Genomic DNA, 18,488 nt, shown 5'->3' on the forward strand with positions numbered 1-18,488 from the left:
ATGTGGCTCTACACAGTGAGTGTGTGTGTGTGTGTGTGTGTGTGTGTGTGTGTGTGTGTGTGTGTGCAGTGGTTTCATGGTGATGGCTCACCTGGGCAGGACTTCAGTGTTGAACTTGCTCCAGCATCCTGAAGACCTGCAGCACAGCCACATGATTAAAAACGTGCTTCCTGATTGGATAATGAGGTAACCATAAATAATTTTCTTAAAATTAAAACACAAACTGATAGAGAACTATATTACATTACATTCCCATTAACATTTTTATTATTATTAAGACTAGTGAATGATAATGAAACATGCCTCAGTATTTGATCTAAAGTCTTGTTATTTGGCATACCAACCATAAAACACTGACTTTTTTTAGATAGCATGAAAGAAAAAAGAGCCATTTCGAAAATGCTAACAGTTTATATTAAGTATTTACCATATGAAGTCAATTTTACACTGCACGCATGTGCATACCTTTGATATTCAACGTGTTATAGATTCTGAGCTTTTAGACATCTTCTGAAACATTTTATAGAGATGGAGTTCTTTGCCAGATGGGAAAAGGTTTTTATTCATCATTTTGTCCCTAAATTGAACAATAAATTGACCTCTGCATGTGTGCCTTGTTGTCTCTAAGATAGAGCCGTTTTATTACCATACTATGTTTTCTCTTTACACACATGAACTATTAGTATCAGTGTTGTCATCATGTCATGATACATTTCTTCACATTTTATCTTTCTGTAGGCCCAGAAAACCCTCCAGCAGTGGAAACGTGTCTGTTGTGGCCCAGATGTGTGTTTTAATGTCTGTGTTTGCAGCATGTGGATGTTTCCACTCTGATCTTATTGAGTCCTGTTTTACTGTCCAGTGTTACAGATTCTCAGCAGTTTTCAGTCTTGTTGCTGCTGTTTTCTTTCCTCTGCTGCTAAATGGTGACTTTAAGTCGTTTGAGGGTAATAAAAGGCCCGAGTGTTCCTCCTCTCCCACAAATAACCCAACCCCTGGAGATGGAGATGGGTGAGGTCGACGCGTCACCGTCATGAATCAGGGGGGATGGGACCCCGTGACGCAGCGCCCCAGCAGCCTGCCGCGGCCAATGAGGGCCGAGGAGAGGGGGGAGAGGACCCCCACTCCCCTGGCCGAGGCTGGGCGCAGAGGGCGGGGCTCCGCGCTGCGTTTGACAGCTGCGAAATAGAAAATGTAAAGCAGAGACGGTGTGTGAAGCATGCTGCTGCAAGGAAAGCAGACCAGCTCCAGGAATACTGTGAGCAGCAGGAATACTATCAGCAGCAGGAATATTATCTCCAGCAGCAGCAGCAGCATGGCTCTTTATATCCTGGGGACGCCATCCTAGATCTGGGCTCATTGGAGGACACGGAATATTAAATAAGAGAGATAATTAGTGTTTTCGGTGCTCATCAGAGGGATTTTTGGGGACGATGCACCGCGCGTTCTCCTTCCCGGTGACGGTGGAGCGCAGCCGGACCAAGGAGCGTCTGGAGGCCAGTCTGTCCGGGCTGTGTGAGCTGGAGCTCCGCAAGCAGAGGCAGGAGTGCCTGGTGCTGGGGGCGCTGGCTCTGGGAGACCCCCAGAACCAGGACGGCTCCAGAGGAGAGCTGGCGTGTTTCAGCAGCTGGGGCCAGGAGAACTTGACACTGAGGCGTCAGCTGGTAGGAACTTTTCTTTTCCTGCGTGTTTGGATTCCTGCAGACCCTGCAGCACCCTGTAGTACCCTGTAGTACCCTGCAGTATCATGTAGCACCATGCAGCACCCTGCAGTACCCCACCAGTCCGGGTTGGACCCCCTTTCACCCCATTCTGTCCTAGACCTAGTCGTGGATCTGTTCTCTGTAAACCGGCTGACCGCTGCCTGGACTCTGGTCTGGCTGCTCCTTTTGTCTCGGTGACCTCTCTCTGCAGAAACAGAAACTCAACGTGATTAATGTTCTCTGTGTTTAAAGGACGCGGAGCCTCTGGCTGAGGTTTCTGCTGTTGGAAGGGAATGTGTGTGTGTGTGTGTGTGTGTGTGTGGGGGGGGGGGGGGGGGGGGGAGCACAGAGCGACTCTTTAATGGCCCATTGTTCCCTCGTCATGCACTTTTGTAGCTTTTACTACTTAACAAGCTCTTATTTGTGTCTCTGCACATCATAAAGGAATGAATTATTCCTGCAGCTTGTATGTTGCTGTTGCAGCTAACGTTTTTATGTCATAATTATCTTCCAAAATATTCATAAAATTGCTTTTTTTTATGTCGAGCGCAAGCGACATTGAGACTAATGTGTCACCAGGATTAACATCAGAATTAAAAAGTGGGTTAAGCAGGACAAATCCAACTTTCAGCGTCTCCATCTGAAAGTTTTCCGCTCCGCTGCGCACCACAGATTATATTTATTCATTTATTTATTTATTTATGTCTCGTTAACTTTTGTTTGTGTCTGAGTGTTTCTGTTGCTCCTCTGCAGCCTGAAAGCTGTCTCAACACTGCTACAATAGGAAGCCATTATTAAAGAGGGTGAAAAAGAAATTAAATCAGCCGCCTCCTCTTCACACCTCCTAGTCTCCTCCCTCCTTCCCTCCTTCCCTCCGCTGGGGGTCTAACAATAGACGCATATGGAGCAGAATACTAATGATGCGACCACCAGAGGACCAGGCCCCATTAGAGGACCAGGCCCCACCAGGACCAGGCTCAGTGGGATGGCATGATGTGGGCACTGAGATTTATTTAGCTCTAATGAGTCTGAGCTGGTGGAAACACAGATAAAGATGATTAAAAAAGCAATTTCAAAGATTTATAACAGCTTATAACAGAAGTATATGAGGGTCAATTGTTTCCAGTTTAAATCCTCGTCCCTTATTGGTGCATTTTACCTCATCCAGACCAAGAGGACATCTTGTCCAGAGACACCCTGTCTGTCTGCCTGTCTGTCTGTCTGTCTGTCTGTGGCCTTTAGGGGTTGATCAGGAAAAAATCTGATTAGAGATATTAATGTCAAACCAACGTTGGCGCCAATAGAAACATTTATTTTGTGCAAGAAGACGCAAAACTTGAAACAAAAAGACAAAGAAGAGTTTAAGAAAATGTCCCGTAGGAAGCGTGAGAAGCAAGAAAAACAATGTTTTAACTCCAGTAAAATATTCAAATAAACAGCTTCATATCAGGAGAAAACCACAAATTGATCCAAACTTGTCGTGAAATCATCATAAAATGTAGAAAGCTTACTATTAATATTTTTTAGTAACATTTTGGAGCAGGTCCTTCTCTAGTCCCGGTCCTTCTCTAGTCCAGGTCCTTCTCTAGTCCCGGTCCGCCCCTGAACCTCCTCCACACATTTGATCCAGTCTGATCCAGTCTGACAGGAAACAGACGTTGTCAGGGCCAGTGGAGGAGAAACATGCGTTTCCCTGCAGGGCATGCGGCACATTTAGCATATTTCCCCGTTTTCATTTCCGGCGCCACGCGTCCGTGGATCGATGTTTATTAACTGTTCTGCCTTTCAGAGCGTGTGAGTAATTACAGGGAATATTCCTCGGAGGATTCTTCCCTTTTTCAGGACTAATTGAAGTCTCTCAGATTGAGTCTTCATGAGATCAGGTCACCATCTGCGTCCCACACAAATCCCCAACCTCAACTCCGCCATAGACTGTATATGAGATCTCCCCCCATCTAGGTTAAAGTCTCCAAAACGACAAACCGCCTCCTGGTCCACGACGTGACACAGAAAATAAAACAAAATCAAACGGCCCCGTGGGACTGACAGCTGCCATGAACAAGATGTGGCCCCACACGGACTGAGAGGCCCTTTACTCCTGTATACAGTGTGTGTGTGTGTGTGTGTGTGTGTGTGTGTGTGTGTGTGCGTGCGTGTGTGTGTGTTTGTGTGTGTGTGTGTGTGTGTGTGTGTGTGTTGGAGGTGTTGACAGCTGTGTGACGCCAGACAGCAGCTGGGAAAGCATGAAGCTCTGACCTCAGTCTCAGAGACCCACTGGGTGTTTGTGTGTGTGTGTGTGTGTGTGTGTGTGTGTGTTTACAGGGGGCTCTGCATATGTAGGCATGACAGAACTGTGGATTTGATATCAGCAAAGCCCCGAGCACTACTGTTATACTGTGGATTTCTTCTTCTTCCTCTTCCGGACACAATTTCGTCCCGCTACTTGACAAATTATACATCAAAACATGCGGCTTGATCGGGATCGGTGTGCTATTACTTTTCTCTACAGAATACGAATTTTTCGCGCCATAAGTCATGAAAAACGGCCCAAAATTTTTCATTGAAATGAATGGGACGGCCGGAAAAAAATGAGCGAAAAATAACAATAATTGGAGATTTTTAAACGTCTACTTCTCCGGCATAATTTCACCCAGAGACTCCATTTAAACTTTAAACAGTAGACACAAGTCTTGTGTATCGGTGTATTAATCCACGTTTTGATAGGTCATATAGTTTTTTATCAATCCCTGTTCAATGACCATGATCATTTTTGGAGAAATTCTGAGATTATAATGGGTGTGTATTGCACGGAATGTTCGTGTCACAGTGTGTGACGTCATCACCAGAGTGTAGAGGGAGAGAAAAAACTGTCAAAAAATAAATTTGAAAACTGCGCTCCAGGCCGTAAATTCCACTCTACAGAAATAATTTATACATACAAACGTAGGAAAATTAGTCTTCTCCCTCACAATCCTCTGGTAAAGCTGTCAGAGTTATAGTTTGGGCGTAGGATGCACAGATGCGCCACCAATACACACCAACAGCCTCATTGGCTCCCATATTAAAAACGCAGGAAGATTTCTGTAGGAAAGCATATTTAACAGTTTTTTAGATCGCTCTTACAAAGCTATTTCTTAATTTTTCTTCACAAAAACATATGTAGACGTTCAGGAAGAACTCAGGACGCTCAAAGTGAAGTCGGATCAATGATAGGTATTATGGTTTTGCCAAAAATGCTTTCTGTTCGAGGCTAGAAATTCCAGCCTGTCCGGAACATTCGGCAGTTAATTCTGTTGATTGCTCTGCTCTGACCGCTTTGATCTTTGCTCTGATTGCCTTTGATCCTTTGATTTGATTACAGTTACAGATACACGCACACACACATACACACAAGTAACTTCATGCGATTTTCGTTACACACACACACAAATGCGCGCGTAAGCGCGCACACTCCTCCAGATACACATGTTTCACACACACACACACACACACACACACATTTTGAGGTTAAAGGTCATAGGTTGCTGTATAAATAAATACTTGAAAAGGAATGCTTGTTGGAGTTTGCATGTTCTCCCCGTGTCCCCCGAGGATCCCCTTACAGGGACCTCTCACAAAAACATACAGTGATCCTACTCGCTATAGAGCCTCCCTCTGGTCGGTCGGGGCGCCTGATGGGGGGAGAGGAACCGGGGGGAATAACGTGATCCTCCCACGTGCTACGTCCCACCGGGGAATCTCCCCCTGTCAGGTGTCAAGAAGCGGTCTGATAACTCCTCATGTATCGGAGGAAGCATGTGGCAGTTCAGGGCTCTCCCCAGTCCGACGGGGACGAGGCCCAGGATCATAAAATAGGACAAACTGGGTGATAAATAAAAATGGGTTACAAAATCGTGGGATAAAAATTTGGAAAAAAAAAAAAAAAGAAAAGGAATGCTTGTTGTAGATGTGCTCCTTGTATATAATATACTATTATAACATTACTAGTATTAATTGTTATAAATCTCTGAAGAATCTCATCATAGTGTACACACACCGGCAGTAGCCCCCGTGGCCCTTTCAGAATTTACCCAGAGGAAATGTTCTAGTTAGGGCCTCGGGGCAATCGCACCGAGCACTGGTCCCATACAGCAATAGGGACCAGTGCTCGGGGCGAAGCTTCTTATTCCTCTTGCGGACGCAATTTCGTCCCGCTACTACAAATTATATATCAAAACGTGCGGTTTGGTCGGGATCGGTGTGCTATTACTTTTCTCTATGGAATACGAATTTTTCGCGACATAAGTCGCGAAAAACTGCCCAAAATTTTGCATTGAAATGAATGGGACGGCCGAAAGAAAATGAGCAAAAAAGAACATTAATTGAAGATTTTCAGACGTCTACTTCTCCGGCATAATTTCACCTAGAGACTCCATTTAAACTTTAAACAGTAGACACAAGTCTTGTGTATTGGTGTATTAATTTGCATTTCGATAGGTCATATAGTTTTTTATCAATCCCTGTTCAATGACCATGATCATTTTTGGAGAAATTCTGAGATTATAATGGGTGTGTATTGCACGGAATGTTCGTGTGTGTGATGTCATCGCTCAGAGTGTAGAGGGAGAGGTAAAACTGTCAAAAAATAAATTTGAAAACACTCCAGGCCGCAAATTCCACTCTACAGAAATAATTTATACATAGAAATGTAGGAAAATTTGTCTTCTCACATTGGGTCCCATATTAAAAACGCAGGAAAATTTCGGAAAAAGTGAGACTTAACTGTTTTTTTAAATCGCTCAAACAAAGCTATTTTTTCATTTTTCTTCAAAAAAAAAAACATATGTAGAGGTTCAGGAAGAACTCAGGACGCTCAAAGTGAAGTCGGATCAATGATAGGTATTATGGTTTTGCCAAAAATGCTTTCTGTTCGAGGCCAGAAATTTCACTCTGCCCACCTCTGGCTGCTTTCACTCTGCCAGAAGATTCCACAGCTGTTAATTCCGTTGATTGCTCTGCTCTGATTGGTCGACCCCACGCTTTGATGCTTTGATGTGATTACAGTTACAGATACACGCACGCACACACACACACACTGGTCATTTAATGTAATAACAGTTAAAGATACACGCACGCACACACACACTGGTCATTTAATGTAATAACAGTTAAAGATACACGCACACACACACACACACACACACACTGGTCATTTAATGTAATAACAGTTAAAGATGCACGCACACACACACTGGTCATTTAATGTAATATCAGTTAAAGATACACGCACGCACACACACACTGGTCATTTAATGTAATAACAGTTAAAGATACACGCACGCACACACACACTGGTCATTTAATGTAATAACAGTTAAAGATGCACGCACGCACGCACACACACACACACACACATATGCGAGCGTAAGCGCGCACACTCCTCCAGATACAAATGTTTCACACACACACACATTTTGAGGTTAAAGGGCATAGGTTGCTGTATAAATAAATACTTGAAGAGGAATGTTTGTTGTAGGTGTGCTCCTTGTATATTATATAGTATCATAACATTACTAGTATTAATTGTTTGAAATCTCTGAAGAATCTCATCATAGTGTACACACACCGGCAGTAGCCCCCGTGGCCCTGTCAAAATTTCCCCCAGAGGAAATTTTCTAGTTATTATTATTATTTCATCATATATGTAACTGTGTTCAGGCACCTGGTAACTGACTCCTGTTGTCAACTGCACTGGAAGGATTTATGTCCTTTGTACAAGAATAATTGTACTATTTTTATGTGGGCATGAATAAATATTTCAAATGTGTGTGTGTTTGTGTGTGTGTGTGTGTGTGTGTGTGTGTGTGTGTGTGTGTGTGTGTGTGTGTGTTTGAAGAGTGGAGGAGAATGTATGAATTGTGTATGAGTGTGTGACATACATCTGTCTATCTGTGTTTGAGCGTTCTGAAGTAATCTCCTCCTGACTTAGTCTATAAAAATCACTTGTATGGATCCCTGATTGGTTCCTTCCTCTCTGAGATAAAACAACAAACGTCTGTGTGTTATTTGCCTTTTTGTACTTTAAAGCAATCAGACAAATGAGCGTCTAAAAATATCTGTGCATGCAAATACACAAGCAGACAAACTAAGTTGTACGATAAGCAAACATTATGTCCACACACACACACACACGGTGAGCTGGTCCAAGGCGTGAGCCTGGTCACGTCTCTCTGAGAGACTCATTCACAGCTAACCCTGCTGCTGCTGCAGGTCCAGCAGCTGATGAAGGCATTGTGTAAACACTGTTCTCCTCTGAGAGAACTCTTTAAATCATTAGAATTTAATTTACCTTGTGAAAACAGAGAATTTAAATATGTGTGTGTGTGTGTGTGTGTGTATTTGAAGAAAGAGGGGATCAGTGGTGGAGTCAGGAGTGGAAGTGTGTGTGTGTGTGTGTGTGTGTGTGTGTGTGTGTGGTCCAGTCACAACACTGCTTTAATTATAGAGTCCAGCAGAGCTGCTGTCCTGCTCTGTAGATTTCTGTCGTTTCAAACCTCTTCAGCCTCTGACTGACTGACTGACTGACTGACTGACTGACTGATTTACTGACTGACTGACTGACTGACTGACTGACTGACTGACTGACTGGTCAGAGCTCTGTTCTGCAGATCTAAACTCTCTCTGCAGCAGCGTGGTCTCTCTAGAAAAGGGAGGGGCAATTTAATGCTGCAGGGGGCCACAGTTTATCATGTTCACTACCACAGGGCCACATATAGGAGCGTCACTGAACCAGATATGATGAAACTGCTATTTTAAATATGTTTACAGTGCAGTAACTTAACATATTTCATGCTCAAATGCATGTTTAACAGTATAAATAGGAATACAAAAGGTTTGAAGAAAATAAAAAATAACCACTTACTGTGATTTCTTTTTTATCAGTCCAAGAACAGCAGACCAACATTAATTACAAGAAGTCAATTTGTGCATTTTTACACTGCGCTTTTAAGATTTCATGCTCAAATGCATGTAGTTGTACTGAGGGCCACTTCAGGTGAGGGCAAGGGCCGTATGCGGCCCCCAGGCCTCCAGTTGACCATCCCTGATCTAGAGCATGCTTTTTTTCCCTCACATGATCAAAAGCTTATTTGTTTCTTGAAATTCTTGCGTCAAACTGTCTTTTAATCCGAAACTCCTCAGAGCCTGAAGATGTGAAAATGAAAAGTGGATGATCAGACGTAGTCTTGTCCTGAATTCACTCTGCTCGGCCCAGTTCATTCATTTATCTTGTTTTAAGAGTTCATTTCTTATTTGAAGTGTTCAACATGCTTATTTCTAGATTTAATAATCTTAAGTTAAGAAATCTTGTCAAGGTAAATTATCTGTCCATGCAGCAAGATAATTTTCCTCAGATTTACTGTTTTATCTGGTTTTTAGACCTTTTTATCAGTGCACTCTTTATTTTAATTGAAGGAGCAGGAGGTGCTGATACAGCCAGTGTATAACATCTTAATGTGGAGGTGCTGCTGGTGGTCCTGGGTCTCCCCATCCCCCCTCCAGCCTGCAGGGAGCAGAGGATGCAGTAAACCAGTAATGATACAGTGTGCACAGTGTCAGAGAACCAGTGTGACTCCATTAATAATGGAGAACAATCAGAAGCCAGAATGAAGCAGCTCTAGAATGAAGCAGCTCCAAAATAAAGCAGCTCTAGAATGAAGCAGCTACATTTAGCCTCAGAGCTGCTAAATGTTGGACTGTGTTTGGTTTGTTTGTTCGTCTACAAAGGATTGTTTGTTTTCTGCACCATTATAATTTAATAACCAGCTAGCTCTGTGCACAGTGTGTGTGTGTGTGTGTGTGTGTGTGTGTGTGTGTGTGTGTGTGTGTGTGTGTGTGTGTGTGTGTGTGTGTGTGTGAGGCAGCAAGCGATCAATTGTGTGAATCTGCATCATTGATGAATTGATTTCCAGTCGTCTCCGTGCTGCTCCTCTAACCTTCACCAGGATGTGAAACAAAGCTCCCTCTCTGTTTCTGATGCTGATTCTTTGTTTACAGTCAGACAATAAGCGTTCTTTCTTGTGCAGACAAAAGCAGCGACAGTGTTTGGGGTGAAGAGGTCGTGTGGAAGCAGAAGGTTAGTTTGGGTCAATTGCTCCTCAACGCGTTATGACCCGTTTTATTCTGCAGGACAAAAGAGGCAGAACTCCAAAGATCCCTGAGGACCTGCTTTAATCTTCACTCGTTACACTTTTGTCTAGAGATGATCTGATACCATTTGTTCCCTCCCGATACTGATCCTGATACTGATCCCGATACTTGTGCTGTGAGTATCAGTCGATACCGAGTACCGATCTGATACCATGTTATAAAATATCATCCTCCACCTGCATGACTGTGATATGATTATCATTGTGGTTCTGGCTCAGGTTAAACCCTTTATAAAACATGAATAAATACAGAAGATTCAAGCCTTTTATTAGGGCCACGGGGCAATCTCACCAAGCACTGGTCCCATCCAGCAATAGCTGTAGGGACCAGTGCTGCACTACTGTTATACTGTGAATTTCTTCTTCTTCCTCTTCCGGACGCAATTTCGTCCCGCTACTAGTCCTGCAACTTGAAGAGTTGCAGGACAAATTATATATCAAAACGTGCGGTTTGATCGGGATCGGTGTGCTATTACTTTTCTCTACAGAATACAAATTTTTCGTAAGTCGCGAAAAACTGCCTAAAATTTTGTATTGAAATGAATGGGACGGCCGAAAAAAAATGATCAATCCCTGTTCAATGACCATGATAATTTTTGGAGAAATTCTGAGATTATAATGGGTGTGTATTGCACGGAATGTTCGTGTCCCAGTGTATGACATCATCGCCAGAGTGTAGAGGGAGAGAAAAAACTGTCAAAAAATAAATTGGAAAACTGCGCTCCAGGCCGCAAATTCCACTCTACAGAAATAATTTATACATAGAAACGTAGGAAAATTAGTCTTCTCCCTCACAATCCTCTGGTAAAGCTGTCAGAGTTATAGTTTGGTTGTAGGATGCACAGATGATCCACCAACACCACCAACAGCCTCATTGGCTCCCATATAAAAAACGCAGGAAGATTTCTGAAAAAGGGAGATGTAACAGTTTTTTAGATCGCTCTAACAAAGCTATTTTTTCCTTTTTCTTAAAAAAAACAAACATATGTAGACGTTCAGGAAGAACTCAGGACGCTCAAAGTGAAGTCGGATCAATGATAGGTATTATGGTTTTGCCAAAAATGCTTTCTGTTCGAGGCCAGAAATTCCAGTCTGTCCACCTCTGGCTGCTGTCACTCTTCCGGAACATTCTACAGCGGCAGTTAATTCTGTTGATTGCTCTGCTCTGATTGGTCGACCCCAATGCCTTTGATCCTTTGATGTATCTCTCACAGAAAGAGAGACCCAGACACACACACACACACGGACGGACGCACACACACACAGGTCACTTTATGTGATTACAGTTACAGATACACGCACACACAAATGCGCGCGCAAGCGCGCACACTCCTCCAGATGCACATGCTTCACACACACACACACACATACAGTGTAGAATATAACAGACAGATCCAGAGTTTATCCCAACAGGTGATGAGTGTTAACAGACAGAGTTAACAGACAGAGTGTTGAACAGATTGCGTGGTGGCGTGGTGGCGTGGTGGCGTGGTGGCGGTGGCGTCTTCATGCAGCTGGAGAAACAAATGGTGAATCTCACAGCTGTGAAGCGTCAGCAGCATTTGTTCAGACCTCTCATTTGATTCAACGACTGTTTGAACCTTTTGCTTTGTTGTTGAAATCGCTGATTGTTTCCTCTCAACATCTACTTAAAAATGATTTCTCAACAGCAACATTAAACAGAAAACAAGACAACAGGCTGATTGTGTGTGTGTGTGTGTGTGTGTGTGTGTGTGTGTTTCAGAGTGCCCTCCAGAGCTCCCCGTGGGGTCTGATGCAGACGCTGGAGACGCAGCTGGCAGAGCTCAGGGTCGACACCAACCACCATGATGGAGGAGACCAACACCACCACCACGACCATGGAGGAGACCGCCACCACCATGATGGAGGAGACCACCACCACCACCATGACCATGGAGGAGACCACCACCGCGACCACGGAGCCCCAGGAACCCCAGCAGACAGTCGGCCCAGCTCTGGTAGAACAGAATGCCTTTATTGTCACTTTACACATGTACAATGAGATTTGAGAGCTGACTCCAAAAAGCAGTGCGACAATAAATAAAATATATATAAAATATAAAAATATATACATGAACATAAAAGTAAATGTAAAGAAAAATATATACGATATAATGTAAACAGGCAAGAAAGAGAGGTGAGGTACTGATAACAGGGTTAAATACTAAATAATTCTAAGTCTGATCTAATAAAAATAATAATAAAAAGAAAATAAGAAAGAAAGAAAGAAAGAAAGAAAGAAAGAAAGAAGATAATAATAATAATAATAATAATGCATTGCATTTATATAGTATTTTTCTTAAAACTTAAAGACGCTTAACAGGGAATAAATAAATAAAAGAGAAACAGGGCAAAAAAGGTCGATTTCAAGATCTTACTTGTTTTCTCTCTTGACTTAAAAAACGATGGAAAAATAAAAGGTTTTGCTGTAGGGCTGGGCGATATGGACCAAAAGTCATATCCGATATATTTAGGCTGAATATTGATATACGATGTATATCCTGATATTTTTATCTCAAAGTGAGAGCAAATGTTCAGTCAAAGTCAAATATGACATGTCACAAGTAGTTTTATTGAAAGCGTTTATTAAAGTGACCATAAATACTGTATAACAACAGGAGAACCTTTTTAAAATCAAAGCTCTATAAACACACATTTAAATGAAAAATATCTTAAATAAAAATAGCCTATGAAATAAAATATTTATATGAGAAAAGAATAAGGAACATTACAAAAGAACTAAATATGACAAACCCTAGTAAGGGCAGCATTTCTATATATTTATATGGAAAGAAAGAAAGAAAGAAAGAAAGAAAGAAAGAAAGAAAGAAAGAAAGAAAGAAAGAAATTTAAAAAAGTTTTGTCAATCAATAATTTAGTAATATTATTGGTCAAGTAGCAAATGTTTGATGTTGTAATACTCATTTTTGCCACAAGAGGCTGAAATGCTCCACCACAAAGAAAGAAAGAAAGAAAGAAAGAAAGAAAGAAAGAAAGAGGCAAATTATCCTGGGAGACATACATGCAGTCAAGAGGTTTCTAAATATGCACTTTTTATTTTTTTTAACTTACTTATTTATTTCACATGAAATCACAAACACACATACACACATTAATAACACACGAGGAGATGCTGTTACAGTTTCAGTTCTAACTTATAATCATTTTAATCATATAATCATGCCCTCATATCGTATCTTCAAATATGTCTTCCTCCTTCTTAAAAGGAGGTAATATGGCCAACATGTATCCATGACTACAGACATTTACTGAAAAAATAAAGTGGTAAAAAATAAGAAAAAGAAAAAGAAGAGGTGTCAGTCCTGCCAGTGTCTGTAGCTTTGTTAAACCTGTGTGATTGCAGCTGTAACCTTACTGTGACTTCTCCATGATAAATACATTTTTTACTCTTTCTCTCCAGTCATTATATATATATATATATATATATATATATATATATATATATATATATATTATCAGTTATACTGGCTGGTTGTGGCTTTAACCAAGACGCTGTAATTGATTTCTTCGCTGTTAAAAGCAGAATTCTGGGACAATTTGCACTTCTTAATTTACTCACTTTAATTAAGCCGTTAGATCTTTGAATATATCATATCTTCAACATCAACAGATGTTGTGTTCTCTGTTCTCTGTTCTCTGTTTGCATTCTGAAATACGTTTGTAAAGACTGTAATGTTATTTCTGACCTTATGGTTTGTTCATGCTCCAGTAATTCTGTTCTGTGTGAGATGTGGTGAGACACTGGCTGAATCATGCAGCATATTTTTAGAGAGCAGATGATCAGTGAGCTGTGATAAATGTGCACATTCTCTCTTTCTCTAATTCTATTTGAAGGTTTCTATGAGTCCAGTGAGGGTCAGTCCCCCAAAGGAAGATCCGGTTCCTCTGAGTCCACAGAGACGTTTTCCTGCTGGACGTACAGCAGCGACAGGCCAAAGTCTCTAGGTAAGAGAAGAAAAACATTCTGCTTCTGTGTGAAACAACAGCAGCACAAATGTTAGTATGTTGTCTTAATAAGCAGTTTGAATCAGAGCATGTACTCTCTTTCTTTTTCTTTTTCTAAAAAAACAACAAAAAATGGCAGATATATTATCCTTTTCTGGCATCTACTACTGCTGGGATTACATCTGTTTGGACAAATATAATGATAACAACAAAAATAGATCAAAAGAGTTTAATTTAAGAGACATTTAACATGGTTTTTATTGATAATGATTTTGGTTATTATCAATAAAACCATGTTAAATATCTAGATATCAGCTCTTAAATTAAACTCTTATCAGATATTTCTGTTGTTATCATTATATTTATCCAAACAAATGAACCTTTAGTTGTACCAGACATTAAAATGAACAAGAAACTGAAGAAAACAAGGTGGTCTGATCATTTTTCCATGACTGTAGATGCAGATCTGATGTTCCACTTTTTTCTTTTTAATTTATTCTCCTTGTTCAAAGCCCAAAAATCAGTAAATGTTGTGGAAATCAGATGGAAAGAACAATGTTTCAACCACCACAGATGAGAGAGATGCAAACAAACATACTGTCAGAATATTTAATATTCATTAAATGGAACACATGTTTAAAACTGGCATCAAGAAAAACATTAGATGTGGAAGTAAGTAGTAAGTTTCTGACATCTTGTGGAAAATATTCTGTCTTTGCACTACAAAAAAGGTCTAAAATCCAGATTTAGAAGTGTTAGATCATTTATCTTGTTTTAAGAGTTAATTTCTTATTTTAAGTGTTCAACATGCTTATTTCTAGATTTAATAATCTTAATTTAAGAAATCTTGTCAAGGTAAATTATCTGTCCATGCAGCAAGATCATTTCCCTCAGATTTACTGTTTTATCTGGTTTTTAACACGTTTTTTGCAGTGTAAATAATTTTCAGTGTGCGTTATTGTTTCTGTCTTCTTGATGAATATTTTTAGTCTTTTCTGCAGTAATATAATTCTGATCGTGATGTTTTGTGTCACTAGGAGACCCCCTGATGCTGACCGGGGAGCAGGAGGCTCCAGCTCACCGCTCCTCCTTACCCCGCTCCTTCTCCGCCCCGTACCCCCCTCTGGAGGGCATCGCTGAGGAGTCCTGGGGGTGGGACCCCCGGGGGGGCAGCCAGGTCTGGCAGCAGGCTGCAGAGGGTCCGGGGTCCGAGGAGGAGTACCAGCAGGCCCTGAGGGTGGAGGGCTACATCCTGGGTCTGATCCAGCGCCACAGCCCGGCCCCCCGGCCCTGCCAGCCCCGGACCACTCTGGGCCCCGACCCCCCCCTACTGCAGGAGACCCCCTCTGGTGACCACGGAGCAGCGCCTCCCGGACCCCCACCAGCCCCACGGTGACCCCCAGAGCCCCCAGGGCTGGGGGGGGGTCCTGCTGGGGGGGGAGCCCCCCTCTCTGGAGGAGGACTCCTATCTGGCTCTGCCTTACCCCCAGTCCAGACCCCCCTCCCTGGCCGAGGGTCTGCCCTCCCCTCTGCCCCCCCTGGACCCCAGTGGTGGTGTTGGGGTCCTTGACCTGTGTGGTGACCCCCCCTCCCCCCACCACTACTTCCCCCCATCTATTCATCACAGACACACTCTAGTCAGTGCTCAGTTCATCACCCCCCACGCCCCCCTACGCTCCCCCAGACACCTCAACCCCGACCAGCCCAGACCCCCCCGGCTGCTCTCCTCCCCGGACCCCCAGACCCCCAGACCCCGAGCGTCTAAGAAAAGCCTCAGCTCTCAGAGATCCAAGAAGTCGAGCAGTAAAACCAGCCGCTCCCAGTCTGAGACCAGCCTGCTGGGCCAGCGGGGGGTCCCGGAGCGCCGCTACAGCACCACCGAGAGGCACCAGGGCCGAGGGGGGCCGGCCCAGAACCAAGACCTGGTCCCCGGACCACCGGGGGGCCACAACAGCCACAACGGGGGCCGGCGCTGGTGCTCCAACCTGGAGCTGAGCCAGGACGAAGGGGAGGCGGGAGGGGGGGCGCCTCAGAGACGACCAGCTAGAAGAGCTCGCCACGGCCAGTCTGGTCCCCATTCACAACCCCAGAACCATCAGAACCACCAGACCCAGACCCAGACCCAGCGCTGGCTTCCGGACCCCCAGGACAGAGCCCCCCTCTGTCGGGGGGAGGGGGGCTACGCCGGCCCGGCTGAGTCTGAGTCCAGTCTGAGTGAGGTTTACTCTCCGGCCTCCAGCTCTCTGTCCAGTGACTCAGATGAGAGTGGGGGGCTGGTCTGGCCCCAGCAGCTTCCTCCTCGTCTGGCCTCCACCTCCTCCTCTTCCTCACCTTCACCACAGGCCAACTCCTCCTCTCAGCCCAAAGCCTTCGTCAAGATCAAAGCCTCCCACGCTCTCAAGAAGAAGATCCTCCGGTTCCGCTCAGGGTCCCTCAAAGTCATGACCACTGTTTGAAGAGAACCCTTTCAACCCCAGAACCTTTAGAACGGTGTTGAAAAACCTCCAAACTCACCGTCCTGTCTTCATCCTCCATCTACTACCTCTAAATACAGAATTACTATTATTAAAACATCTGTAGTGAAGGACATTAATGGGCATGATTAAAGATCTGCTGCACTGTAAAAAGGTGTTTAAAAACCAGATAAAACAGTAAATCTGAGGGAAATGATCTTGCTGCATGGACAGATAATTTACCTTGACAAGATTTCTTAAATTAAGATTATTAAATCTAGAAATAAGCATGTTGAACACTGACCGTCTAAAGGGGGCCAATCTGACCGTCTAAAGGGGGGCAAGGCAATGACCACACGTCACGTGACTCAGCACCACAAGTGACAAAAATGTCATTGTTTATCTGTTTCTTTATTTTATCAATATTTATTATTTTCAAGACAGAACATGAAGGGGCAATGGGCATCGAAAATTATTATTGTTTTTTGTTTTTTTCTCCCTCGAGGGTGACTGGCAGCGCCCCTCCAGCAGATGGCGCTCTAGGCACCACCTATGTTGCCCATACCTAGAGCCGGCCCTGTGTCCACGCAGATCCCTCAAATTTAGTGTTTTTATCTTTTACCTTATTTCAGTGTTGCTGCTACATTTGGCGTCCAAACTAACCGATCCTGTCTTCATACTCTACCTACCTCTAAATACAGAACATCTGTAGTAAAGGACATTAATGATTGAAGATCTGCTGGAGATCATCTGGTTGGGTTTATCTCTAGCTGACAACCATCAGACACCAGACTAACGGACGTTTTCTGCTCTAATTGATGATAATTAATGCAGATTAACTCTGTGTTGACTTGATCTCACTGGAGCTCAGTGATTCAACATGCTGCCAGATGTTTCTTAATGTCTGCTGGTCGTACACTGTAAAAAATGTTTGTAGAAATTACAGTAAAACTCTGTCAAATTACATCAGAAGAAGGGCGTAAAATGAAAAATTGTATATCACTGTATTAGACACTTTTAATTACCATAAAGAATTCAAAGAATAGCACAAAACTTTTAGTTTTTTCTGTCATAAACTGGAAGAAACACACAGTTTTGCTGTAAAAATATAACATTTTCATGTAAAATTAGTGGAGAAATACCATGATGTGTGAATGAATGACACAATGACCCTAAAATAACAGGATTATTCAGTCTAAAATACAGTTTTTGCTGATATTTACATTTAAATTTAGAGTAGAAAACCCACTCACTGTCATTTCTACGGTGAAGTTCTGGCGACCACAGCTGCCGGTATTTTACCGTTAAATAAACAGATAATTTTTTACAGTGTATAGGTAATTAATCAAACATTTGTGGTTAATTAATTGTCTCAGGTCAGAGTTTTGGCCAGAAGCTCATTGTGAAAAGCTTCAAGTCTTGTTAAACACCAAAGTTGTGAAAAGAGAAGTGTTTTGTTGGACAGTTTTTTCTAAGAAATGTGGCTAAATCTGTCCAATATGACAACATTTTGAAACTGCTTCCTTGAAACAACTGTGTAACTTAATACTTAGAAGAGAGAATGCTTCCGTTTAAACACAACTAGTTTATTTATAGAAACTTTATGCTTGGAGTCTGTTTAACACATAAAAACAACATTAATATCTGCTATCAGCGTGTTTTCACTCAACTGAAAGGTCTGCACTGGAAGCTTCAGCTGTTTTTAACAGCTTTTGAGAGGGTTTTTAAAGTTTTGTCGTACCTAAACTAGTTGTCAGATTCATATTTCAGACTCAGATTATTCAGTAGAAGAATGTGAAAACAACTCTCTAGCCACAAATTTACATAAAGACACACAGACAAGTTTAGTCATGTTCAGACATTTAAGGGGACAAAAGAAAAACTCTTTTTGACTGGAAGAGAGCTTAAACATTTCACATTTAACATGCTTGGCAGAGCTGCTCTTCATTTAATAAAATACTACATTTTCCAAGAAATTGGTACAATATTATTTTGTTCCTTACAGGAAACTTCTTGGAAATTATACAGTTATGGAAAAATGATCAGACCACCTTGTTTATTCCTTATTATTTAATGTCTGATACAACTAAAGGTCCATTTGTTTGGACAAATACAATGATGACAACAAAATAGAGTCATAATAGTTTAATGTCAGAGCT

The 18,488-nt window shown here is 42.4% G+C and overlaps 1 pseudogene; it reads left to right on the forward strand.

The window, feature by feature from the left end:
* Positions 1–1,412: 1,412 nt before the first annotated feature.
* Positions 1,413–18,345, forward strand: LOC131969420 (dapper 1-B-like; annotated as a pseudogene).
* The last annotated feature ends 143 nt before the right edge of the window (positions 18,346–18,488 follow it).

This window comes from Centropristis striata, chromosome 4 (genome assembly GCF_030273125.1).
Source record: "Centropristis striata isolate RG_2023a ecotype Rhode Island chromosome 4, C.striata_1.0, whole genome shotgun sequence".
Classification (NCBI taxonomy): Eukaryota; Metazoa; Chordata; class Actinopteri; order Perciformes; family Serranidae; genus Centropristis; species Centropristis striata.